Source organism: Haliotis asinina, chromosome 10 (assembly GCF_037392515.1).
Source record: "Haliotis asinina isolate JCU_RB_2024 chromosome 10, JCU_Hal_asi_v2, whole genome shotgun sequence".
In the NCBI taxonomy this organism is placed as follows: Eukaryota; Metazoa; Mollusca; class Gastropoda; order Lepetellida; family Haliotidae; genus Haliotis; species Haliotis asinina.
The window spans coordinates 57,237,970-57,250,026 of NC_090289.1; the positions used below are offsets into that span (position 1 = coordinate 57,237,970).

At 39.2% G+C, this 12,057-nt stretch overlaps 1 protein-coding gene across 1 annotated transcript in view; it reads right to left on the minus strand.

Moving 5' to 3' along the window:
- LOC137297968 (probable G-protein coupled receptor 139) overlaps window positions 1–12,057 on the minus strand; it is a 73,920-nt gene that overhangs the window by 4,690 nt on the left and 57,173 nt on the right. The gene's annotated exons all lie outside the window — the stretch shown is intronic.

Genomic DNA, 12,057 nt, shown 5'->3' on the forward strand with positions numbered 1-12,057 from the left:
AGAGTAAAACCATCGATTACTCCAGGACAATATCAGTACCTTTGTAAAATATCAATTAAAACATGATAAATTTCAAACGTCAGAGACAGTAATGTAACATCTAATATTTGGGATTACACTTTCTCAGTAAAGTACAAATTCTAGTACTTTTTTCTGTTGAGCCCCATCCGGGATTCCAACAGATATCCTCACAATCAGGCACCTAACAGCCCGCTCAAAGTCAGCCGTCTAACACATACACAAACATGGAAGTTAGATAACTGGTAATCTATATTACGGACTTTGTGTACCCCTCTGATAAATGTAAATATGTGTGCTGGCGATTAGATGTTTGGCCCTGTGGGTATGGGTTTGAATCCTGGATGATTCAACTAACCCAACAAACACTAGAATTTGAACATAGCACATGTTACAGCTGACCACTTTCTAAATGGCATTGTGCAATCACAGACAGAAATGTCGATTATACACCTTATCATATTGTATAGGGGAACATAAACAGGAACAACAGTTTTGAGAACTGTACGAAAGTATCACGGAAAAATATTCAGGACATAATGTTCGTGAAAGATGCTCTATGCTACAGATTTAAAAGGTAAATAATTCCTGAACAGTGCCAACAACCACCCTCACAAACTCAGTCGACTTAAACGTACGTGTTCTCTTGAGCTGATAAACGACAAAGGTAACCGTTAAGTTTGATCGTTTCCTTCATAGTAAGCAACTGAGACGTGTCATAATTCAGTTACGATATCACTATTGCACGGAGGGTTCCAGCATCGCCGTTAATGGTAGAATCATAATCATCTCTAGTTTATAAGCGTGTTCGATTATAAGATGGTGATATCTGACGGTTGGTGTTTGTTTTGGGTAATAACATCTGAGCTGCGCTATGCCCAGTTAATTACGTTGACCTGTTTTGATGGCGAAATAGATAGTCATGAACGCAAAGCCTGTCCGGTCGATTCATTTCCGCCGACTCTAACTGGAGACCTGTCTCCTATTGCCACTACACATTCGTTGATACGAAGCTATTTCAGCAAATGCAGGCTAATATCGGAATGTATAATATGAACTATGTATTATGTTGTATTTTGAATTAAGTGACATTGTATATCCATGATAACGTCACTTAGTATCGAATAGTCCTTATTAACATGTTTTCTGAACGACAGAACTATTTTATGATTTACATAGCAAATAATGTGATACGTATCAGTCGTCGCGAACATTTTGATCTGTCCATTATAATGCCAGCAGCCGGTTCATGCCGGTTCTGTGAAGATGACACACATGATTTGGATGATGTTATGAATGCGAGTTGAATGTCGGATCGAGAATTGTTCACCCACATGGGGATGTGAGTTGAATGTCGGATCGAGAATTGTTCACCCACATGGGGATGTGAGTTGAATGTCGGATCGAGCATTGTTCACCCACATGGGGATGTGCTTGAGCGTGAATGTGTTCGGGCTTCTGGGCTTCTGGGTGCTCAATTATATAAATCCACCAACACACCATACCGGGAGTTTAAGATGAGCCAGATTCAGTCTGGCATTACCACAAACCAGAAGGGTTTCTGTATGTTGTGTCGACATCGGCGTACGGGTGTCTCGAACAAAAGGGCTTTTTTTCTTTTGTGATCTGTAGTTTGGGGTTGTAAAAAGCCTTAAAATTCTTGACGTATTTGCTTCCTTAAGTAGATGCTTTACATCTGTGTTTGACTGTACAGTTTAGACTTATGAAGAGTCATAACACTACGGGCGAGGCAGAATACTCTAAGACTTATAGTGTCTCTCGGCGTGACAAGGGGATCGAACAACCTACCTAAAGTTCTTCTAGAAGGCGATCTATCCCATCACTGAGGCATTTATATAGATGTTACATGGGTAAAATCTGTCACATTTGCATTTGGAGTTATCGGATCATGTCATTCTGATTCTGTGAGAACAGACTAAGCATTTATATGAGGACAAAAAATGTCAAAACGTATTGGCCTATGAAGCAAGTGATAACGGTGTTAGAACCTACACTCAAACGTCGCTCTCATGGTAACAAAGAAGTTGTTCATCAATGTATTGTCATCATTCCTCACTACTCCAACTTCTAAATGCCTCTCAAAGAAGATATCCTACATTGTTAAAATCTGTTACACATATAGACTTTGTCACCCTGCATCCACCCACATATCCGGACATACATCATCGGTCTCAATGTGTTTTAAAGTCGTATGGGAGACAACCTGTTACAAGTCAGACGGAATATGTCTCTTCTGTAATTAGGCACGGCGAGTTATTGCCACCCAGACTGCTCACAGACGCCATCATCCCACTTAGCCATCACAGTATATACATATATATATATATATATATGAATGACATGAATGTAGATGTCGCTATAGGTATGTACGTTGTCGTTGTATATTATGTCTATTGGACAGATTCGCCCAAATATGTATCTGTGAAGTATGAGTTAGTTTCACGAATGTAGTGGCCGGCTTCCAATTCCTTTATGCCGATGGATATATCATTCCGATAAACCATTCGTGTCGTATACATGCGTATGTTTAGTATACATGCGTATGTTTAGTATACATGTGTATGCTTAGTATACATGCGTATGTTTAGTATACGTGTGTATGTTTAGTATACATGCGTATGTTTAGTATACATGTGTATGTTTAGTATACATGCGTATGTTTAGTATACATGTGTATGTTTAGTATACATGGGTATGTTTAGTATACATGTGTATGCTTAGTATACATGGGTATGTTTAGTATACATGTGTATGTTTAGCGATACAATGACGGCATAAAATCATTCAAATAACATGAGCGTGGCTTGACTTTCTTATAAAACAATAACATGATAAACAGATTAAACGAATGCTTCTCGTGAGCGTCTGTATTGTCTAAAGGTTCAAGCTGAAATCGTTGTACACTGTGGACAGTGTCCTGGACTGATTCTTCCCTACAAAAGATGCATCTTGCTACGTCAGTTATTCTGAAGAACATTTGCACAATGATTTCAAGTTTGTACATCCTCACAACGGTTTCCAGATACTAGTAATATTGGGCGGCACTACGTGTACAGTATTGTATACATGTGTGAATCACACCTTGCACTGGAAAAAGAAATAATCCATAATATATTGAGAAGCACATCGACACTGACACAGCCATTTATCAATAGAAAGTCTTAGTGAAGCGGCAATGGAAGGCCGGACTTTGAGTTTGAATTACCACATGAATGCTACATCATAATTAAAAGAAAGCATGCACTGTTCCGGAATTTCACAGTGGGGCACGGGCCTTTGTAAACTTGTAGTATCTTCATGGGATCTCATGTCTGCACTCAAAGGACACACAACGACATGCGACAAGTTCCAATCACCCGCTTTATACTGACATAGTACACAAGTTACGTTATACACATGACGTGATCGCAGAGGCTATAGGCTATACAGCTATCTCAGAATACTACAGCTATGTTCACCTGTAAATTGTCCTCTTGACTCCGTGAAGCTGCGGTTTAAAAACGGGAAGGTAAAGCCATTGTGTATGATAGTTTCCCATGGCTGGGGATAGTCATGTGTATAGTGCCGTGTGACGACAATGTGCCTGGACATGAGTCTCATTAATATTACTCTGTTAGAAGCACACATCGTGTTTGGGTGGCACCTCGAAAAATCGTCGAATCACACTCCACGAGTTACAGGAGACCACAGGCATTTCACACGGATCCATCGCGCCAATTCTTCATGAACATCTCGTCATGTCTAAGGTGAGCGCAAGGTGGGTGCCAAGAATGCTTACAGATGAAATGAAGCAAACAAGGGTCACCATAAGTAACTCCATGCTAACCAGATACAACAAGAATCCAGAAGATTTTCACTTTAGGCTAGTAACTTGTGATGAAACCTGGATCCACCACTATGATCCTGAGAGCAAACAAGAATCCATGGAATGGAAACATGTCACTTCTCCCAGGACCAAAAATTTCAAAGCCTCCAGATCAGTGCAGAAGGTAATCGCGACAGTCTTCTGGGATAGCAAGTGCGTCATCCACATAGATTACTTACCAAAAGTAAGAACAATGAATGGGGATTATTACACTAACTTGTTGAGGCAAGTGCGACAGTAAATCAAGGAGAAGCGCCGGGGCAAGATCAGACGTGGTATTCTTCTACATCAAGACAATGCTCCAGTACACACCTCTCGCGATGCAGCCGCTGCTGTCCAGGGATGCGGGTACGAAATCTTGCCGCATCCCCCCTACTCTCCAGACCTGGCACCAAGTGATTACCATCTGTTCCCAAATCTCAAAAAACACTTGCGTAGTCGTAGATTTCAGGATGATAATGAGCTTATTGCTGCTACTGAGGATTGGTTTGAGGACCAAAATGGCGCCTTCTACAGAGATGGCATCAGCGCCTGACAGAAAAGATGGAACACGTGTGTTGACTCACAAGGTTACTATGTTGAAAAATAAATGTGGTTCATACCAATATTTTGTGTTTTTCTATGCAAGGCTCAAAACTTATTGACACCCCGTCGTATGCGTAGATGTAAACTTCCACAACTTTAGCGCCGTACGGGAAAGGAGCACCATGTACCAGGCGTCAGCTCGGCCGTGGTCACAATCAACCTACTGTTCCCTGATTGTCTGATCAAGGAGATGGCGGACTAATTGTACATTATAGTTGAACAATAGCATTGGTTTATGTGATGTGATTTAACGTGCAAGCTCATATTGTTGACATGACATCAATCATGTATAATGATAAAATTAATGATTAAAATTAATGGTGTGTCAGCATTCAAATTGACGCCTCAATAAACGCAGCTGTAAGCTTTAGACAAACCTTATTATGACAAACCTTATTATTATAATGACTTCTTGGAAAACATTCATACTCTTAGTATTTCTGATACACAGGTCTATGTTCCGTCAAAGATGGCCCTTGATAGCGTTTAATGGAGGTTACTGCCTGCCATCTACAATGCTCTGTTGCACAACATCAAAACACACGCCAAGCGGAGCCCGCCTTTACTTGGTAATGACCCTCTGAAATACGCATCACTACCTCATTATACTGTCGATTATATCTAAGGGCAAGTAACCCGCCATCATCCACTGCTAAACCGTGTTTCATTCCAACTGCCCACTTCCGGATAAGCTCTGTAGTCACCCAGAAAGGGTCACCAAGTGGTCAGTAGAATGCTTGTTTTTACTTTGGTGTAGGTCTTTCATTATTTCTAAGCCGGTTCATATGGCATGTAGACGATGCGGCAATGCTGTTTACGCTGCAGAACGCGGTGGAGGGCTAACTTTGTAACACACGGCTTTCTTCGCACATTAGAACTGGAACCAATGTGTTTCGCAGTTTAGTGATAGTGTGACGGTCTAGACGTGTTACTATACAAGCATGAACTAATCGAAACTAATAACCCTTCGCAGGCCTGGTTGGACAACGTTCATAATAGATCTTAATACATGTTACTGCGAGGATTTGGGGTATATGTAATGAAACCTCTCCCGATAAGGAATTCTCACAGCTGTAAGCACCCACATATGTCCTGTATGGAGTGAGGAGTGTAACACGATTTTTGCATACAAGAAGCAAATGTTATGACACTGATACAAAGCACATTGCAACAGCCTGTCATGGCAACTGGTACGGTATTGATTGACGGACGTCGAGTTAAATTTCGTTGATAGATCCTGCACCTATGATTGGAACATGATGAAGATTTGACCCTCAGGGTAGACACTGAACTATGTTGTGGATTTCTTCGTTTCATGGAAACAGAAGTAGCATGTGCCCCAAGGCTGCAAGCGTCGTCAATAACCTTCTTATTCAATATGTATGGCATAAAGTTCCATGGAAGTCATCATCATTGTCAGCCACATGGAAGCCGATTCATTTAAATTTTAAATAGAAAAACGCAATAAAGGATTTTAATAAGACTTAGAATTCCTTGGAATAAATCTCATTATGTGGGACAGTCATATGAGATGTGAGGACGGGGCAATTTAGATCAATAACGTTCATACATTATGAAAGGCAAAAAAATCTGCTAAGGATGCTGTGCGATGCAGATCAGAACGTCTAATGAAATGAGGCTCCCCGTGAGGGTTATCTCAGTGTTATGGGTTATACGAATGGGTTTTTGTTTTGTCAATGATCGATATGATCATTATAACAGCGATCAAGTACAAATAACAACCCCTCCATAACATACTCCTGTGTTGTCAGGTTTAATCGTTTCTTCTTGGTTTCCTTTAATTAGATTGTGAACATTTCATGCCGAAATGTTACTTTTTGATCAACTTATTTCAGGATTGAAAGAAGATGAAACAGTACTATGTGCAGCCCACATCCCGTCTGAACAAGTTTCATACAGGCAGACTGAGGTGGAGTCATCAGTTTGCATTGAAAAAATTCTTTGAGATTTATTCTGTGATCACTCTTTGAAAGAAACCATCTCCTATATTTGCCTCCCCAACGATGTTATCTTACATGTCTGGGTTAGGGATCAGAACCAAATCTCAAGTAATAGAATTGTTTCACAAAGGACAAAGCATATGCTGCCTCACTAAAGGATATATTTCCTTTATGTAGACTATATGAATATGAACCTAAAATAAACTAGACAGGCAGGGTTAGAACTGTATTGCCCAAACTTGGGGTTGCGTGATGTTTTGTAAAATGATTTTGGAAGTCGAGCTAAAATTACTTCAAATGGTTCAAGCCCGTCTTATTCCAGTGCGCAGCTGGTTTCAAATACTGTTGAGGGTGGCAAAGGTTCAAGCATGGAAAAAACCAAACGTTAGACACAACATTTCTCTAACCAGAACATTATGTTACGACTGACTCAATCTGATATTGTCTAAACTATATAGTAAGTGACGTTTGATCACGCTCTGTTAAACAATGGACATGTCTGTCAAGATCGCAATTATTATAAATGTATACAGTATATGCTGAGCGTTAAATTTGAAGGGTGACGAGTTTGGAGCGAGGACTTGGAGTGAGCGAGGGCGGTGATGCAAGCGGTGAGCACACTGGTCACACTTGACTGATTTGTGGAATGATTGAGCTGTCTGACAAGTAGAACGTCTGATGCTTGGGAGTGAACCCCTCAGACACCACTTGCATCATAAGGGTTGGTTTGGAGATTGTGAGTTGGCAATCAGTTGGAAAGTGTATGTGTGTCAGGTTGGCTGTCTTCTCTATATATTCAGCTGGTGTGAGTATTATGATTTTGTGTTATCTTTTAATGAGACTAGTTCAATGAATTGTTTGTGTATGTATTCAGGTTAAGCATTCACCTTTTAATATGTAACCATAACTTAGATGAAATATATGTAATATAATTGTCGAAGTTTGGAATGTGAAAGGATTGTGATTTATAATGGAAGCATTTGAGAATGTCCCTAAGCTAGCACGTTGGGGTAATAATAAAGTTCAGACAACAGTTATATGTAAAGTATAGTGATAGTGTGGTATATCAAGTAACTGTAAAGCAGCCGTGTAAACACACCTTGTATGTGTAAAACCCATTTGTGGGACAACATGGGCATGGGGTGCGTTTTTACCCCTGTCCGGGGTAGGTGTTACACCCCGCAAGGCTGTCCCGACGATCGTGAGGGATTCACCCTGACATGCCGCCCGTGTAAAGTTGAACTGACCTGGGTGTCTGGGGAGCGTGCTGTGTCCCGCCAGTACGGCTGCACCAGTTGACCATTAGGGATCAAAGTGACATGCCGACAACGTGTTTGGGGGTTAACACATAGGGGAAGTACCCCTAATATATCACCGAAGTAATAAACACATGGTGACAACAACATCGACTGTGATTTCACAGAGCATGACCTCCAGTTTGGATTCTTCATTTTGACTGATAGCTGTGGCCAAACCTGTCACTACTGCATTCACTACTGCATAGTCCATGATTAATGGACACTATTACTGTCCAATAGTGTGCGCGCTTGTACAGTGGATGCTAATGAGTAATATTATCATTCATTTGTGGCGTATCTACTCCTTCTTGTCAACAACATGTAACATGCATTGAAATGAAATTTATGTATATTGTGTTGAGATACTCTAGGGTTTTATAGTAGTACAAACAATTTTCCTCTTTGGAAATGGAGACCATTACAAGACGAAGACCACTTATACGGAACGAGTGTGAAGTGTTGTGCTCTTGCTTGTGCGGTACATAATTCTACAAGCGTTTCGCACAAATACGACACACTTGTTCGAGTGTAACACTTTCTTTATTATACATTCTACTCGTACATATGCGCAGTAAAACACGGCAAGCAAGGGTGACGACCTTGTTCCCTGATTGTTTGATTGCTTAATGACGCCACAGTCGACGAAATACAGAAACAACGCTTTATATCACGTTGTATCACTTGACAAGAAAAACATTAGTCTGAACTATCACAGATATTTTGTTTGAACATAGATATGAAACCACGTGATTATATCGAGATACTGGGAACCCACATAGGCGGATGCAGGCAAGGGGACCCTCTGTCACAGTATCTCTTTATTTATGTCGCTGAAATACTTGGTTGTATGATTAGATATAATGAGAACATAAAAGGTACTGTTATTTACAATAATAAGTATAAATTAAACAAATATGCAGACGATGTGGGTCTATTTCTAGACGGAAATGAACAAAGCTTAAAGGCTGATATTGAGGAAATTAATATATTTTATGAAATGTCAGGACTTAAGATAAGATAAATATTGATAAGACAAAAGCAATATGGACTGGATCAAAGAGAAATGGCATGGACATATTATGTAAAGACATTAAGATAGAATGGCAAAATGGTGTGTTTGAAGTCTTGGGAATTAAATTCCACACAGATCGTAACAGTCTATGGGTAACCAATACAAGAGAAAGACTAGACGAGATAAATAGACTGCTGTCACAATGGAGGAAAAGAAACTCGACACTGATTGGTAAAATACCTGTCATAAAAACTTTGGCTTTGTCATAACTTGTCCATATATTCAGTACTCTCCCTAATCTTCCCAAAGACTTCATTACTTCATAGGAGAACATATTTCTTAAATTAATTTGGATGACATCAAAAGGACCAATTTGAAAAGAGTATACAAAAATGGTGGTTTAAGGATGGTTGACACTGTAACATTTTGTGACGCTTTGAAACTAGCTATTCTGAGATCTTACTGTAGAAAAACAATGGTTGAAAATCCATGTGATATTCCTTTCGATGTCATTTTAAAATCTGGCAAATGTTGATCAAGTAACACACATCTGTAACCCTTATTGCAGGGATGTTTTGAAAGCTTGGAACAAGTATTGTGAAAACAGTCATGTGAGTTCTGGTAATATTTACGAAATCCTAGCCCAACTACTGTGGTTTAACCATAATTTCAAAAACCCAACATATTACAATAAACACTGGACAAGTAAAGGCATTCTTTCAGTTAAGAACTCATGTGACAATACCTGTGTTTTGTCATGTGACAGGCTGAAGGAAATGTGACATTAAATGCACATACCTGGACTATTTGCACGTCTTGAATATACTTCCTGATTCTTGGAAATATACTATTAGACATTCTAGAAATATCCCAGTTTTTGATTTACTCATAACTGAGTGTCCCTGGAATTTATTGTAATCATGCAAAGGAGCCAGAATTTTTTATGACGTTTTGATTTCCTATCTAGTTTTAGCTAAAATGTGTCTTAAATGGCAAGAATCTTTCGGTCATATTACTTTTGATTGGAATCAGATATTTATCATGGTTTGGACTGAAATATGTTAAACTACTTGATTTCCAATACAAGTTTTTACACGGTATTATCTATACTAAAAATGAACTATTGAAAATGAAACTTGTTGACAAATACTGTTTCCTGTTTTTTGTGATGAGCTGAATGAGAATATTTGTCATGTTTATTTAGAATGTAGAGTTACACAAACATTCTGGAATGAACTTGAAGCTAGAGGAATGATCATACTGAGAATACACTTAAAATAACAAAATATCTTGCTTGGTTTGGAACTATATACACAGGCAAATTATCAAATCATATTATCCTGACTGCCAAAAAGTATATTCATTCATGTTGGATTAATCAAAATACTCCAAGACTTCAAAAGTTTCATGTGTATTTTGAGAGAAAATTTCAATGAAGAAAAGTTCATTGCGTTAAAACATAATTGTCTCCAAAGTCATTACAGAGAGTGGAGGTCTATATTCCCAACTTAGCAAGGACATTTGTCTCTATATTCGGTCAATTTCTTATGTGAAAAAGATAATTTTGTGAACTTTACAACTCTACCGACCAAACTGTAAAATGTAAACTGGTGTCTCATTGATGTACAATTGTCAACAATAAAATATTATATAAAAAGCAAGAAAAAAACCGGCATAGAATTAACGATTGGTTAGAACGATGTATAATTTCACAGATGTGTAATAAAAGTATTACTGCTGCTGACGATGAGTAAAACTAAACTTGTGCTGTTTCAGCCGACGCAGTAGCTAGTAAATATCAGGAGTCAAAAAGTGCCTTTCGTTGTGGAAATAATTACGTAGTACGTTTGGACGATTTGAAGGTTTGTAAGAAGAAACACCATATTTGTGTAGTACCAAGGTTATCAAAGATTCATCACATGCTGTTTCCCTACCTTTGTATGAAAGCTCAGGAGTCAATATTTGAAATATCATCAATACCATGCACACTTGTGCAACAATTTGGTGCAGACATATAACGTGTATTCACTGCACTTTTTGACAAGCTATGTTGATGTCAATTCATACAAGGTTAGAATTTTGAGGTCTATATTGTTAAAGGGTTACTGGTCGAAATACAAAACACATAGCTGATCCCACTGATCTGGTTGTAACAGTTCCCTTACTCGATACGTGAGTTATCGATATTTTCGAATCATATGTCCGTCTCGCGGTGTGGCTAAAATGACGAAATTTTAACAAACCTACGCTCGTTTTAGCCCATAGTTAGATCGATTTCACTAAACGGTAATGCCAAGAGGTGGCCAACGGGTCGCATAATCCAGCTGCTGTAGCTTGGTACATACAGTGTAAAGTAGTGATGTCGATATTTTACTCTATATAACATAATATTGGTCGATACCTTACTCAAAGCATCAGGCTTTCGCAAAAACGGACATCGTCCCGTCCTACCCTCCACCACTTACATTTACACAATGTTCAGGGCAATAGTAACTGCTGCTTTGTTGCCTAACCCAACACTCAGCTATATTCTCTAGCAATAATTGAATAGAGGAAAGAAAATCCATTGGCTGATATTCTGATACCCGGTATAAACCTCGTCTGACCACCTGATCCATCACGTTAAGTCCCAATACACTAAGAGATGTAAAAAAATCAGCGTGAAGGCCGGGGTATGGGATAGAGAGTTGCCAAGCGACAAGTCCTGTTTCATGCACTCATTTAAATGTTAACCATGACACGTCTTGACAGACGGAACCAGGTACGTGATGGCGAAACTTTAACTAAAATTTTCAGCTGTTAACAATGCATGCCTTTCTATGAGAGCAATGAAAAGTTCTGAAAGTTCTGCTCCTGAAAGGAGCACAACCACCAATTTCTGTCTAAGTCATACCTGTTGCCATGGAAACGCCAAAATATTTTAATCAGAATACCCAAATTTCCAACCGGCACCAGTGGACCACTACACCAAGCCATGTGCAAAGTTTGCTAAGGAATTCAGATTTAGAGTTTTGAAGAAAAGAGCACTTGTACAAATTTGAGTCGAAGTCACACTTGTTGCCATGGAGACGCCAAAAATATTTTATTCAGAATACCCAAATTACGAAAAGACACCAGTACACTACCAGATCTATCTATGTGCCAAGTTTGGTGAAGAAATAGTGAGTGGTTTTAGAACTCTGTTCCGGAAAAGAACACTACCACCAGTTTCTCTCGAAGGTCCAGCGTGTTGCCATGGAAACGCCAAAAATGTTTTGCTCATAATTCCAAAACTACCAAAAGTCACCAGCAGAGCTA